Source organism: Apteryx rowi, unplaced genomic scaffold, assembly GCF_003343035.1.
Source record: "Apteryx rowi isolate R43461 unplaced genomic scaffold, aptRow1 scaffold_519, whole genome shotgun sequence".
Classification (NCBI taxonomy): domain Eukaryota; kingdom Metazoa; phylum Chordata; class Aves; order Apterygiformes; family Apterygidae; genus Apteryx; species Apteryx rowi.
In genome coordinates this window covers 364313-380650 of record NW_020450782.1, presented here as the reverse complement: position 1 = coordinate 380650, position 16338 = coordinate 364313, and the positions used below count along the sequence as shown (strand labels likewise).

The 16338-nt window shown below is 37.6% G+C and overlaps 1 protein-coding gene across 1 annotated transcript in view; it reads right to left on the bottom strand.

Annotated features, from left to right (window-relative positions):
* Positions 1-16338, bottom strand: part of MMP16 (matrix metallopeptidase 16) — a 190028-nt gene that overhangs the window by 96023 nt on the left and 77667 nt on the right. The gene's annotated exons all lie outside the window — the stretch shown is intronic.

Here is a 16338-nt window from a genome sequence, read left to right as displayed (position 1 = left end):
CCCAGTAACAAAGTACCTGTGACGCCATAAATCTGATCTTCCCTTCTTTAAAAAAAATGAACAAATAAACAAACAAATAAAAAAATCAATACAGACAACTCTCTCAAATATATTACATCCCAGTTCGTGGATTCTGGATCGTTACGTTAACGAATGTTACCACCCACTCTCCCCTTAGAGTGTGTTGTGAGATTTGTCTGCTTCATACATCACTTTTGGGTTATCTATCTGTGTATACCCACTGTTTATACACCCCCTAACACCAAAGTATGTGGTTTGTGATTCTCAACCTGAAATTTAGCTTGCAGAGTCAACCTGATCCAGTTCTGTAGCAGGATAACCATGTTGGTGGTGCATTTCCAATTTACAGAAAGGAAAAACTAAGCTTTGGTTACATATGCAGTGCAGCACCTCAAAATGAATCAGTTCATTGGTATGGTAACTTTATTATCCGCTGAACATGGGTGAGTATCTGGCTCAGTGCAAACCAAATATGAACCCAGCATTACAGATAGGCGAAATCTTCAGGTTGTGGGTTCAGATATTTCTAATTTAAACAGATTTAAACTGTAACCCTTCCCCCCCAAGCTGAGTGCAGTTCATACACAATGTCAGCAATGATTGTGAGCTCTACACAACAGGGACATGCAGTACAGACAGGATTAAGCTAGCCTAACCTCTGTTGCCTTAGCACACTAGCTCCATATACAGGTGCAACTTGAGTACATGAATAAAATTCTGTTTAACAGATAGAATGATGCTGTCATTTCCAGTTTAACTGAACTATATTCTGTACCCACATCCAACTTTGCATACTCTTGACTTTTGGCACTTTTCAGCTTCAAGGATGAACTTGTGAACTTCAGTTTTGTTTTAGATTGGTGTCTTCATATAAATCATTTAGCTTGTGTGCCACTTTCAGTAGGAAGCCTGGTTTTCCTTCTGTTATTGGAGGATGGCTTGAAGGGCCAGCTAGAGTTGGGAGGTTGACAGGAGCAAAGCAAGATGTGGAAACAAGACTATGGAAGTAACAGATCAGCCTGACACAGGCTGGGTGGATTTCAAGGTAACATGTAGAGTTCCTTTGAATTAATATTCACAACGAGTATAACTAAGAATTGGGTTATTTGGAGACTCATCCTTTCAACTTATTGCAGAAAAGGCAAAGGGATCAACGTCAGAGAGTGACATTAAAACAATCAGTCACAGAAGCAAAATAATTCTGAGTAACATGTCACTACTGCCTGAATCGATCACACTCTGTTGCCACCCTCTCAGCATGAATTTGGGATGCAGACACTGAGCTGGGCTCCCCATGCAGATCTCTTCCAGGAGCTAAGGGCATACAGAATTGCTTGGTAGCCTTGTGAGGCTGCCTATCATCACTCAAAACAACACTCACTGTGGCATAACTGAAGGAGACGGGGGTATGCAGTTACAATTTACCAAATTTACCAGAAGCTGAAGCTTTGGTTAACTTAATTAGAAAAGTTGTAAGTAGAGACAGAGACAGAAAAAAGAGCTTAGGTAATATTGATCATGGAGAATGGTAGCGGAGTCTTCCAGGTAAACTGGAATTAAGCAGAGTACCACTGCAGACACAAGGGAAGAATAGAGGTGGCTCAGTAAAAGCAGAAGACAACCACTCCTAAAGAGACTTCTGTTAAATACAGATGCCTGATAATCACTCCCTATCATTGAACAGAGGAAGGAGACCACTTGGGTCTTTCCTCAGCCTTCAAAATAGCAAGTAGAACACAAAGCCAACATACTGGAAACTCAGCTGACACTCTGTAAGCAAGCTCCTTTCCCCGAAAATTCAGACAAATTGGCCTCCAAGCCATTTAATTAGTGAATGCTTGAGAGTGTGTGAGCTCAGGTATTACATAAATGCTACTGTGTTCTGAGAAAGGGTCATGCAACAAGACATGAGACAACAAATCTGGTTGCCGTTTCATTCCTTGGTTTTCCCAGGCTTCTAATAATAAACTTTAAAGGAAGTTGGTTCAGTGTGCCAGATAACTGAAACATGCCCTTAAGATTTTATTATGTATAGTCCAGATGTTGGGAACTATGAAGGAAAAACTTAAGTTTAAAGTGAAAGCAGTACAGCAGGAGAATAAATGAAAGCCTTGTTTTTTTGAGACAATCGTATTAAATTACAACAAGAATTTCCCCCTCCCCCTCTACTGAAATTAGATGTCTCTCTGCCTTAACACACTTCAGCAGTGTTAATGCAATTTTGGCAAGAAACTGTATTTCAGGAGCTATCTATTACTCTGAGGAACTCATCTATCATGGAACAAGAAAATAGTGAAGCAGACTCATCTAACATGTAATGTCTGGGACATCAACAAAGACACTTTGCACAAACTCTGAAATTGGTGATATCTCCCATGCCTTTCTACATTTTAGGAAGATAAAATATTGCTACTTCAAGTGGAGTTTTTAGGCAGGACTTTCTCATCCTACAGCAGTCTGACAGTAACCCCTCACTGTAACCATGGACAAACAAAGCTGGAAGACAATGGGTTCCACCATCTCCATCTCTGTTCTGGCGCTTTACTATCCTACTACTGTGACGTTTGTCTTAGAGTCAAATTTCCCTTGTAAAGTAAGTCTGTAACCTCTCACCTCATCTGCTATGGGTGAGGAGAAATGATTATTCCTTTCCTCTGTTCAATTGCCTTCTTTCAAACACATATCTCAACTTTTATGTGAGTCAGTCTTTCTAATCTTTTTAAAATAAACTAAAAAAACCCCATCTGTTTAATCCCAGAGACTTTTCATTGTTCATATTAACCTCTTGGAAACTAGAAGCTAAAATCTGTCTTTACTAAGCATCTGCTTGCACTAGGTTTGTACAGTGGTTCCCACTGTTAGCTTGTTAACAAACACTGGAGTTTAGCAAAAAAGTTTTAGGGGTTTTTAGAAGAATATAGATACTGAAACATTTAATTTGGGAAAAAACACAGAAATAAAATTAGCTTAAAATTATTTTTTCTCATTATTTGAACTAAGGCTTATGCCACATTTATTAAGACATTTTAAAATGGCAAACCTCTCCTTTGCACATGCCTTTTCCACCAGACAAAAATGCCCACATAATTCTAGCTCTTCTTTTCTAAGATGTCTTAGACCTAGGTCTAAGGAAAAAGATAACCCATAGGTGATGAAACCTTGAGAGATGCTGAGAGTTTGCAGGGAATCTGCCACTCCTACAGGAGTCTGTGGAATCTGTAAGTGCTCAGCATGTGCCGTTCAGATTTTGGATGTCATTGACTAGATGACTTGGTGTTTTTTGTTTTTTTTTGTTTTGTTTTTCCTTTTTTTTTCCTGCCATAATGAAAACATCTTTTCATCTTAATTTGCAACTGATACTAATGATGGACCATCTGGCTAAGGAATAGATGCCATTTTGTTTGTCACATCTCTATATCCTCCAACCTAAAGGATAAAATATGGGATAATTTAAAGGGTATTAAAAATGGACCTCAGTCATCCAGATCTTTGCTAGGCTGGGAAAAAAGAGGCCTCTTAAAAACAGTATATTGACCCCAGATTATCAGTAAAAATCAAGGACACCCATATATCATAATTAAAGATGAAGCAAGAATATTATGAAGACAATCAGAGTTTCAGAGAGCTTAGTAACTTCTAAGATAGAAAAGAACATATCAAGGAATTATTAGTGTTATTGAATGACAGTACATAATATAAGCTACAGTACATTTATGTTCTATAAACCTGAAAGCTTAGTAAATCAAACAGTCTAATAAAGCATGGATCAAAACAATTTCAAAAACACCCTCAGTAGTGCAGCTACATGCCGTTATTATTCATGTATTCCTGTCCTTTTTCAGGTTGATCATTCAAACACAAATCCTATTGGTGCTCAGTAAAAATGCGATATTTCATAATTTCAAAATATTTTGGCTTTTGGTTTTTAATACATTTCTACCAAAGACACTACAAATAAAATGATTTAAAACATCTGAGTAATTCAGGAGATTAATTTATATTTTCAAAAATCTTAATTTTAAGAACCTGACTCTCACTGAACACCAACAGGATTTAGCAGTTTAAGTGCTGATGTCATTTTGAAAAGAGAAGAGAGATTTTTATTATGCTATAGATAAATAAGCTAACTCCAGAACTAGAAGCAGTATAGCTAGGCTAGTGCTCCATGTAGGCCAATTTATGATATACCTTGCTAATCTGCAGTTTCAGATCTAAGTTAGTATCTGCATTATATTTTGTCTTGGGACATACCAGTTTGTTACTGATGCTTTGATACCACCAGAAGCAGCTCTGCACAGCTCTGGTGTTGATAGAGCACTTCTGAAACTGTTGCAACATGCCTAGCATTTGAAGAATACATCAATGAAATTTTTTGTACTGTTAACAGCTAATGGTGTGTTTTAATTAGAGGCCTAACTGCTGCAGTTAATACTGACTTTCCAATGACAACCTGAGGAAATAAACCAGAAACAAGTATTTACACTGAGCAGTATGGTGAATTTTCTTCTGTTTTTCCTATCTATTAACTCCAATTACACCAGTCTGTTATTGATGACTGTTTCTACTTTTTAAAAGAATACACATTCTATGTGAATTCACAGAATACAGAAGAAAGGTATTTTGTGCAAGGTATCAATTTGGTGAGAAAATTCCTTAGCTAAATACTTCTCCAAAATAGCACATGACAACAACACATATTTGAGGAGACTTTAACCTAGTCTATGAGAAATAACTCTGAAATATGAATAAGAATTATAGTAGTTAACAAAATAGTTCAATGGTTCTGATAGGTTTACTAGCTATGGTTATAATCTGAGATAACTAATCCTTAACAGCTAAACAAAGAGCCTGCATGCTCAGAATGCATTAATCTGGAATGTCTTGCAACTCACAAACAAATCCCATTCTTGGAAATTTTATAGCAGGGTGGAAAAGATTTTAAATGCCAGGAACAATCTTTAAACCAAGCAACTGTCTTGTTTGTTACTGTGAACATGTCTGGAGGAAAAAAAGAAATACCAATTTGCAAAGTTAGTTTGCAGATGACCTAACTCTTCCTAACCTAAAAACTGACCGACTTCTTTTCTTGTGAAATACTGCCACAAACCCCAAAACAATTTAGCCCTTTAGGTATGTGTGGTGTTGGCATAGTCTAAGACACATCAATGTCTGTAAACTTTACTGTGGATTACAGAACTTGTAACAAGGACTTAATAACTAAGAAAAGGTCTATGGGATGTCTACGCTGCAGACTACACTATAGTAAGTCCTGAGCTGCAGTACTACAAGTACTAGCAGAGGTGAGATCACAGTGAGCCAAAGAAAAGGACAAATTAGGCCTCACTGAGTTCAGCACTGCTGCAGCTAGATAGCTAGTTCAGAATTTGTTAAGCCATTTCCATAGTTTTAATATGTATATGCTTATAGTTTCTCCTGCATGTCTGCTACAAAATGGAAGGGAAACTGAATATTCTTATTATACGAGTCTCTGATAGTTCAAAACCAGAGTTGCCAGCAGATGGGTCTTGTATGTCTCTTCCTATGCGAAGTCAGGAGAAAAGGGTCAGAGTCTGCAAATTCCCCTTGCAAGTGTATGGTGACAGAGATCATTTTAAAAGTGAGAGATAATTCCATTGCAAGAACCAAGAGTGCAGCCCAAGGCTGGGCCAAGGTCTCCCAGGTAAGTGACCTGAACCAAAGTCAGACTCCAGGGAATGACAAGAGTAATAAGGCAAAATATATTCAAGACTGCTTGTTGTTTTCCTAATATTTACAATTCTAGGTCAGTTTAAGAATAAAATAATGCATATATAAGTATTTCCCATCTATGTCCTTTGCTTTCCTGCCACACTTGTGCACGCAAGAACCAAAGTACCTCAAAAGCAGTAAGAACGAAGTGGATAAAAGAGCAGCCAGGAGCACTGAGACAGAGCTGTTTGCCAATTCCAGACAGGTGGGGTCCTAACAGTATGTGGCAGACACTGGGTCAGCATTTAACACTGTGCTTGAGAGAGGCTAAACCACGGAATCAGATATTACCCAGGTCCAAAGGCAGGAGTCACATTGTTCATTCACTACATCTACTGAGTGTCTGTACAGACAGTGGGTTACTGTTATAACAGAGCATGACACAAATTCATGCTATGGAAAGAAACTCTTTGCACCATATGATCTGCTCATTCCCCATAAGAGTATATACATTTATAACTGACTGAAGAATGTTGATCTTTTTCATTAATTGCTCAGGAAAGTTTTCTCCAGACATTAATAGAAATCTCTGGAGAAAACTGAAACCAGACCAGTAGAAACACCTCCACAAATAAAACTAACAGTTCTAGTAGATGTAAACACTCCCTCATAGAGCATATGCTAAGGGATAGTATCCTTCTTATGGCTTACTGGAATTTCTGTAGCTTCTTGGAAAATAAATGATCCGCATTGCTAAGGATGCACTACGACGAACAAATTGGCTGGATAAGTCAGGAGTGGTTCACAGAAAATTTGGAAACTTCTAGACTGAAGCCCCCTAATCCGTAATATCCTGAAGACTTGCAGAATCCTGTTCACACTGGCTCAAACATGTAAAAGTCACCAAGGGACCAGAAATCAAGGTAAGTCATTACTGGCATTTTTATGTCTTTTTTCTCTGAAGTCCGTTGTAACCATCACTCTAAAATTATTCCAGACTCCTTCTGAGATGGTCAAATGAAAGGATATAATCTTTTACTGCATACAAGAATCCCAGACTGAAGTGAATATATATTTCAGGTAGTACGGAGAAAGGCACATAGGTGCATACATGAGTCTGTCCTGAAGCAATTTGGCTAGGCGTGTACCACTTCATAATTACATTTACAGTGGCTTGATATTCCTTCAACACACTCTCCTCATGGAGAAGGTGGAACTTATTTGGTGTTATAACTCACATACTTGTATCACTCCAAGACTGTCACACTTGTGTCACTCCAAGATCTCCAAAACAGGAAGAACAGTAGTTGCCCAGGAGGAAACACATACCTACATTCCTATATTGCAGGTACTGCTCCTAACAGGAGGATAAAAAAGGATTCACAGAGAACCAGGAATATGGGAACAACACTAATTGTTAGTATTTACACAGTAGAAGATAGATAATTTTCTATAATAAGCAATAGAGTCCCATTGTGCTACACAGAACAAACTAAGAATGAGAGACAATTCCTGCATCAGAAATAGATATTATCTAGTTTAACGTGAAATGCAAAAACAGCTGACAGGAAGGAGACACTGAAAGTTTCTGTGAAAAAAAGGATGATATACAGAGCAAAAGAAACACAGGGAGATGTTCTATGTACATACAAAGAGTGTTGAGTCATTTAATCTTTTAAATGAGATAAAATAGAAAAATAATGAGTAATTCTTAATAATCACCTACAGACATTGGAAAAAAAAATGAGGTGATAGTCTTGGAGAAAATAATTTATCTGGCAGGATTTCGCAAGACTAGGGGAGAAAGTCCTCATGTTTGAAGATGAAAATCAGTCCCAGAAAGTGTAATTCTCTAAAGAACTTTCTATATAGTCTATTTAGTAATGCATTTTATTTATGAAACTCAAGCTAAGGAAGAACTTGAGTGCAATTTTTTTTGTTTGTCTGACAGCTATGCAATCTGGTTTCTGGAATATTTTGCAAGAATTATGGTCTATTTCTCCTCTGACAACTGTCCTAATGTAGGGTATGGAGGTTGCCTGCAAGAACTCACAAACCTCCAGTCCCTATAAGGCTCATTTTATTTGTCACTGTCATCCTTTTACTTCTCATTGTATGCCTCTTTCTCTCCCACTCTGTATATCTTCTGAGAGGTTCCTCTACTTGTGTGCTCCCATCTGGAATATCCCTAGTCTTTGATAACTTTACATTTCTCTGTCAGTTTTGCAGATTTTTGTGGCTTGCTATTTAAAACTGTTTGTAGAGTCTTCATTCAGCTGCCTGGATCCCAGAACACTGCTGGCTGGGTCAAGGAGACCAGGATATATCAAGAACAAGCCATGAGGTGGGAGTCAGAATGATCCTGGTTCAGCCATGGGACCATCATGTGTTCCTGGAAAAATTAGCTGCCTTTCTTGGCAGCAGAGATAAGAACATGTGAGTCATATTTCCAAACTTTCCTCAGCACAGGGTTACAAGAATCCAGACAGGGCCTGGAACACGGAAAATGCCGTATAAATGCAAATGTTATTTGGTGATGTCTCAAGGAAGGCAAGAGTTCAAAGCGACTCTCATCACACTGCAGAAGATTACCTCAAGTTGAGGGACAAACCCCATCCTGTTATTGCCTTGGTATTAGCATTTCTTTGATCCCCATAACTTTGCATTGCCTTACCTGCAAGCTGATTATTTTGGTCTAATCCATATACTGCTGGCATTGTTTTGATTGTGATTACCATAGCAGTATTTGAGCGCAGATTTGTTTCTTACATTTCACTACCTAAGAGTAAGCAGAGAACTGAACACCAACCAAAGAAACAGTTTGCTGCTTACCTCCTACAGCTTAGCACTTGCTTCACCTTTTGTTTTTCATGTTTTAGATTCCAYAAGAGTAGAGGGAGGTACATTTCCCCTCATACACACATGCTAAACAAACAAAGCCATGCATTTTCATCATAAACTTGTAAAGTGTGCTTAACTTCTCCCATCACCATCTTACAAAAAATCTCAAAGTGGCTGGCACTAACTAGAAACGGCCACAGACTTTTTAAGCTGAGAATAATCATTGCAGTCAATCCGGTACTTCAAGAGAGAGGCACTCATATCAGTAAGATTTAAGAGTAATACAGGACTTGCCTTATAGACCATATAATCATTAGCATTGTCATTTATATCAGACAAATAGAAATTGTATACTACTATAAAATTAAGATCCAAAGTTATAGTTATTTGGCATTAAGTTATATGCAGTTATGTAGGATATATGTGATACTGACAATATATTAACCAAAAATACATTAATCAGCACTGCCTTTTTTTATAGGTCCTAACAGAGTACTTCAAATTATCTTAATAAAAGTACTGAAACTTTGTTCTAAGACACTTACATAGGAAATACACAAATACATAATGTACCAACAGATGGTATTGTGCTACTTTAAAAAGGCTCATGGGAAGGTAGTCCATTGTAATAAAATCAAAAGGTCAAGCTGCAAAGTTCCTTTGGGGAAATGATTATTCAAGTCATATCTGACATTTGGTATTTGAATCCACTAGATAAAGTAACTCTACTATTATAGTTTATGAAGTTTTAAGTTTGCATCAGTAAAGCAGATGAACTGCAAGTTAAACATCTAAAGGAAATGTGACTTGGCCGAACTTTTTTTTTCTCAATACCACTTATATTTAGTTTTCTTCATTACAATGTTTATTTTTCTCATTTTATAGATAGAAGTAAAATAAAATTTTGAATCATAGACACATTCATTAAATCTCTTTAGAAATATTTCTTGTATCAATATTTATATCTTGAATAGTCTCACATTGTGGATAAAATTAGGTTTGCACTAAAACAAATGAACATAAATGTAATAACACATTGCATATTTTTTGTGGGGTTTATACTTCATAGTTTCGTGAAGACACCTTTACATGCAAGATTGCATGTAAATTCATGCTGTCTTACACATAAACTATGTTTGAGAGTCTGTGTCTGGGGAAAAAGAAAGAATTGGCTACACTAAAGTCAACAGCAAAGTAGCCTTCAGTGGAAACAGGAGGTGCTTAATTGAATCAGATAACTCCTTTATTTTGTTGAGTTACCTTTACCTCCTTTGTATACCTTTTCAAGAATTAATAATGTCACCAGTACTTGCAGTATAAGCACAGTATGTCTGTTTCCCATGGTTAGAAGAATCTTTTAAATACAAAATGATAATAAAACCACTTTTAAATTCTTTTTTTTGTTTGTTTGTTTTCTGCTTTTCAAAGTCAGCTAATTAAGATCTAAACTTTAAATACGCTATATGTATCCTAGGTGGATATCATTCCATAATTTAGAAATGCTTCTTTTTTAGAATCAGGCTGGTATAAGATTGGTGATATTTTCAGTACTGTAATGACACTTGAAAAATATGATTCCTGTTTTTCTACAGAAACCTGTAGATAGAAGATGAATGTGGATTTTATAAGGCACATAAAATTTACAGATAATACCAAATTGTTGCTTCCCAAGAGAAGAGAGGAAGAGAAAGCAGAGAGCATAAAAGGTTTCCCAAATGACTTTATTTGGTCCATACAGAAGAATGAAAAAAAGGACAAACTTGTCAATACTACGACATACAACTCCTGAACGAGAAACCTCATAACTTCTGCAAAGAGGAGCTAATGGAGGAGGAAGTATAATCCTGGAACCTACAATTTCTTAGGAACAATGCCTCCAGTTTGGGAGGAAGGAGGGCAACATTTTAATTCAGCCACATTCTTCCTGTTTTGCAATCAGGACATTCCATGCAGCTATGTAGTAACTCTATCTGATCAGAAACTGTGGAGATGAACAGGAGAAGGCTATACAGAAAACAGCTTGCCCTCTGTCCCATCCTCTTTTAATTTCTGACTTATTCCCCAGTTTGGAAGGTGTCCATCCAGCAGAGGAGTTTGCATCAATACTGATCTGCAATTGATGTTCCCCACTTTCATTTCCAACCTTTCTTCAGGAAATGCCTGAGGGGGACCATGATTCTGTCACAGGGAGGGTACTGATCAATTAGAATCTAGTACTGCATTTTTACATGCTTCTAATGATTCCCTTTGATAATTTATGCAAATAACACTTGTCTTATTTTCCTCTTGTACATGTAATTCTAATGGAGCCATGCAGTGCTCTACAATTGAAGAGATAACAATACTGGATAAATATTTGTACAAGAATTTTTAATCATCTTCAGCAGTTTCCACATATTTTTCATAAATTCTGTTCTGGTATGCACTGTAATAGGTCAGTAGAGTAGCTGTTCTCTCTAGAGTTCAAATCTTATATTTAGTAGCATGAAAAAGTGAATTTAGTAAATTGTCCTAGTGATGAGTAAGGCTTCCTAAGACTTAAGTGATGAGTTCCTTGCTTCAAAAACACCACAGAATCCATCACAAATGACTCCAGCAGTAGACGTTAAGGTGAAGTAAATTGACAGAAAGTACACAGAAAGCTGTCTTTTTTGCTATAATTAAGACTATATCAATTCTGAAATAAAACACTCCCTATCCATGAAATGATCTTTGTGTAGATCAATGATGGAATATGACCAACTCAGGCTAGCTGTATTAGCCTCCTACTCCCATAAAGATAAAAAAAAGTTGTCATACTTCACTTGATAAGTAAGTCTATTTTGCTCACAGTACTCTAACTCACCAGCTGTCTGTAATCCTTCTGCAAGTAACAGAAAGACTGCATATATTTCAGTACATCTGCAACTCTCCTTTTTATGTCATCCTCTAAACTCTATTTTTGTTAAAGGGCAGGATTACAAAAATAGAAAGGGGAAGGGGAAGTGGTGGATTGATGCAAGTGAGGGATGTGACAAGGTGATTCCTGCAGGCAAAAAGGGAAGCACAGTAATTGCTTCAAAGCAAACCACCGGACTATCTTTTATTAGCTCCCCTATGGGCTACTGTCACGTGTATTGCAATTTAAAAATGTAATAGAACAATTTTAGCTTTGCTTAATTAGGACCTGATGCTGTGAATTGCTGAGTACCCTCAATAGCCCTAGGTTCCAATGGATGCTTAGAGCACTCAGTGAAGTGTTTCCATCAACCAACAGCAAGACCTATCTTATTTTCTATATACATTAAACCAAAAAATGTTACTACAAAATTAATTTTCTTACAGTCATCACAGGTGATATTTAATAATAGCTCAGACGTGGTTTTTTTTCTGTATGCATACATTATTTTTCTGAATCAAGTATGTGGACAGATTTAAAGAAGATGAAAAGGACAGAGAAATAATTATATGTGTGTTTTTCTGTTTTTTTGAAAGAGGCATGATCTTCAACACAATTAAGAAAGCTAACGTGCAAAACAAGCAATCTAGTACATTCTAGAAACTGCATTTGCAATTAATAAAAGTAATAGGTCTTGTATTCTCACAGCAATGTTATTAGCATGCTAATCCTGTGAACATTATGTTTACATATCCCAAGCATTATCTCATTTGATATTAATTTGCTTTCAGTTTAACATGAGTTATTTAGACTTGATCTACCATAAACTAGTGGCAAAATTAGAGCTGGGATAACCCCATTCAGCAGCTAAGCACAAATTTCCAGCAGTATGCATGTATTTTTGTATAGGTCCAAGCTGCAAATGAGAACAGCTTTTGCATGTATGTAAGCCAAGGATTTTTACAACTGTTTATCTGTGTGTGTATATATAAGCTTAAAACAGAATTGCACATATTTGTAGTTTCGGTCTTGAGAACAAGAAAAAACACTTTAGTAGATTGAGTTAGCAATTATTAATGGGCAGAGTATTTGATTTCTCAGCTCCTATCAGAATAAAGGAGCACAGTAAGTTTGGTTATACTGCAGGGAAAAAAAAAGAAAGAAAAAAAAAGAAAAGAAAGAAAAAGTCTTTAAGGAGTCACAGAAAAAAGGGAAAAGGGTTAGGAGTCAGATGAAGTCCTCTACCTTGCAAACATTAAGCTCACCTCCAGATTAAGGTGCCTCAGAACTGCAGGTGAGGCACCAACACCCAAAACCCCTCCAGCTTGTGACACCTATATGATAAACAAACAAATACAGATTAAGAATGGCATATGGTGTAAACTGGGAAGGATATGTTTTTCTAGTCTACCCTATCCTAAAACAGAATGGACATGCAAACCATTTCCAACTGAGATCTTCAGACAGTTGGTGGACATGGTGTAGTACTCTCTTTCCCTCATTTTGCTGAAATTTTCTGTATGACAGCTAAACTAGAGCATATTTTAGATCCTTGGTAATGTTTTTTTTTTACTTGCCACAGTGAGGTAAGAGTTAACAATATGTTTTTGCATTCAGTTTGAGGCTATCTGTATGATAAACGCACATCTACACCATAAATTTCACTTTTATCAACTGCCATCTCCTTTCTCACATTAAAATTTTGTAATATACCTTCATCATATCTATTTTAAGATTCATATTTTTAAACTACAAATGTTTGCGACATATTTTTTCTGTAAGCAAATGCTTACACAAAAGTGTAATCTTTCTTCTTTCTGTAATCTAAGTAATATTTAAATTGAGAGAAGTGATGCTTAAAAATTCTTTTTTAACAATGAGAATTTCATGTTACTAAAAAGTAGAAATTGCTAGCATTTCCTTCTAACTTTGGAATGCTGTGTGAGATGAGCTTTTAAAGTAATAATAGCTTTATAACTCAACAATCTAACTTAGGTTATTTTTAAAAGCCCCTTAAAAGCATCATTAGGGCTCAAGTCTTCCTTACTTCAATAGTGAATTTAATAATGCAGCTGTTCCCTGAACACAAATTGATGGAAAGGTGTCTTCCTGAATCTGTAGGAAGTGCTCGGCTGCTCTTCATGGCCTTTTAAGGAGAAGCAGGGATATGAACAAGACTCTAATGAGAAGCCCCTAGACAGTGAAAGCTGTGAAAAATCATATTGATTTCATGCTGCTATTGCTGAGAATGTTACCTGCAGCAGTGAAACACCGGAATTATTCACCAGGGATGTAAATGGAGGCTCAAAGAGTGACAGTGACCTTTCTTTTCTCTCCTCACAGCAGAAAATCTGGAGAAGCAGTGATAGAAGCCAAGTCTGCTTACATCCTTGATGCATAAGAAAGTTCTGCTAGCTCATAACTACTGAAGGACAGAGCTTCAAAGTTATCAAGCACTTATTAGTCAGCAGTAGATTTGAAAGACAGGAGTTCTCTGGTAAGCCCTAAGATATCCCCTATAACCACCTAAGACAGCTATAACTGCCTTTCCAGTAGTTGTTGAGGAACCTATAGTCATTGAAGCATCTCATTTGTCCTTTCCATGAAGTTCAGCATTTTGACTCTCAGGAACCTGGTAGAAAACTGGAATTTTCTCCTCATTCATTTTTACTGATAAAAAGTGAGATATGATGACACAGTCATACTGCCAAAAAGTAGGTATGCCTAATGAAATAARAGAGTTTTTAGTTAGCAGCATTTTTAGATGTATCAAATTTAACTGATCTCTAGTTCCCTTTCCTCTCCCTCCATCCAGAGCAGACATGCAGGCTTGTTTCGGCATTGAGTAAGTTTTGCAGATGATCTAAAAGTAAAGTAAGGGTGAAGAATCTGGTAACATCAAAAGCTGTTAACAGATTGTATGTATCCATGCCAGGAACATTATCTCTATTACATAAACTGAGGCATGATAAGTCATTGTAAAAACTGTGCTTTTATGTTCATAAATGATTATTAAAAATGGAAGACTAAATAAGAACAATATGGGAAAAGTGACAGTGGATTGCCTCAATGGTACTACACTTTCTCTCTTAGTAGAAATGCCCTATAGGACAATTACGGATACCTGGGTCAATTTGTTTTCATCACATTGCTTAAAGGCCGTTTTTGTTAGAAAGCAATTTTCATTTCAAAGCTTACTGTCCATTTCAGCTGACCTCCATTAGCTTCTGAAAAGGCAAACAGGAGAACCCAGTTCAGTTTTTCTTATTCTTAAAGCTGATCCTATTAGCCTCCTCCCAAATGAAACAATACTGATATGGTCTCTTCCAGAAAAGACTTTCATTTTCAAATTATTTCCCACCCTTTCCTAGAATTCTGTCTTTTCTTGATGAATCATGTCCTGAGATGAAGTCGCCAGAACCTAACAAAGCCTATTTGAAAAAACACTATGGATTAGTACTGCATTTAATGATATTATAATATTATTATGATGATAATATTATAATATTTCAGAATTTTTTAAATTACATTTTTTAAACATCCTAGCATTTTCCTTTTGCAGCACACTAAACAGATGCTTTCACTGAGCTGTCCAAAATGATGCCCAATTCTCTTCTCTCAGTGACTACAGTTAATTTAGAAATCTGCAAAGTGTGAGAAATTCAAAATATCCTTTCTAGGGGTGGACGATGTGCAGGTCAAGAGCTTCTGGGTAAGGATTAAGGGTCAGATTAACACGGGTGACACTATTGTGGGTGTTTAATACAGGCCACCTGATCAGGAAGAGCAAGTCAATGAAGCCTTCTACAGACAACTGGAAGTAGCCTCATGATCACAGGCCCTGGTTCTCATGGGGGACTTTAACCACCCTGATATCTGCTGGAGGAACAACACAGCAAGGCACAAGCAATCCAGGAGGTTCCTGCAGAGCATTGATGATAACTTCCTGACACAGGTGATGGAGGAGCCAATGAGGAGAGGCACACTGATGGACCCTTTACTAACAAACAAGGAAGAGCTGGCTGGAGATGTGAAGGCTGGGGGTAGCCTTGGCTGCAGTGACCATGAGATGGTGGAGTTCAGGATCCTGTGAGGAGGAAGCAGGGCAAAAAGTAGGATCACAACCCTGGACTTGAGGAGAGCAAACTTTGGTCTCTTCAGGGACCTACTTGGAGGAATCCCATGGGTTAGGGCCCTAGAAGGAAGGGTGGGTCCAAGAGAGCTGGTTAATATTCAAGCATCACTTCCTCCAAGCTCAAGATCGGTGCATCCCTATGAGTAAGAAGTCAAGCAAAGGGGGCAGGAGACCTGTATGGATGAGCAAGGAGCTCCTGGCAAAACTCAAMCAGAAGAAGGAAGTATACAGAAAGTGGAAAGGGGGACAGGCCACTTGGGAGGAATATAGGAACGTTGTCAGAGTATGCAGGGATGAGATAGGGAAGGCTAAGACCCATTTGGAATTAAACTGGCAAGGGATATCAAGGACAACAAGAAGAGCTTCTTCAAATACATCAGTAGCAAAAGGAAGACTAGGGAAAATGTGGGCCCTTTGCTGAATGGGGTGGGTGCCCTGGTGACGAAGGATGCAGAGAAGGCAGAGTTACTGAATGCCTTCTTTGCTTCCGTCTTTACTGCTCAGGCCAGCCCTCAGGAACCCCAGGTCCTGGAGGCAAGAGAGAAAGTCTGGAGAAAGGAAGACTTTCCCTTGGTCGAGGAGGATCGGGTTAGAGATCATTTAAGCAAACTGGACATCCACAAATCCATGGGCCCCAATGGGATGCACCCACGAGTGCTGAGGGAGCTGGCGGATGTCATTGCTAAGCCACTCTCCATCATCTTTGAAAGGTCATGGAGAACAGGAGAGGTGCCGGAAGACTGGAAGAAAGCCAATGTCACCCCAGTCTTCAAAA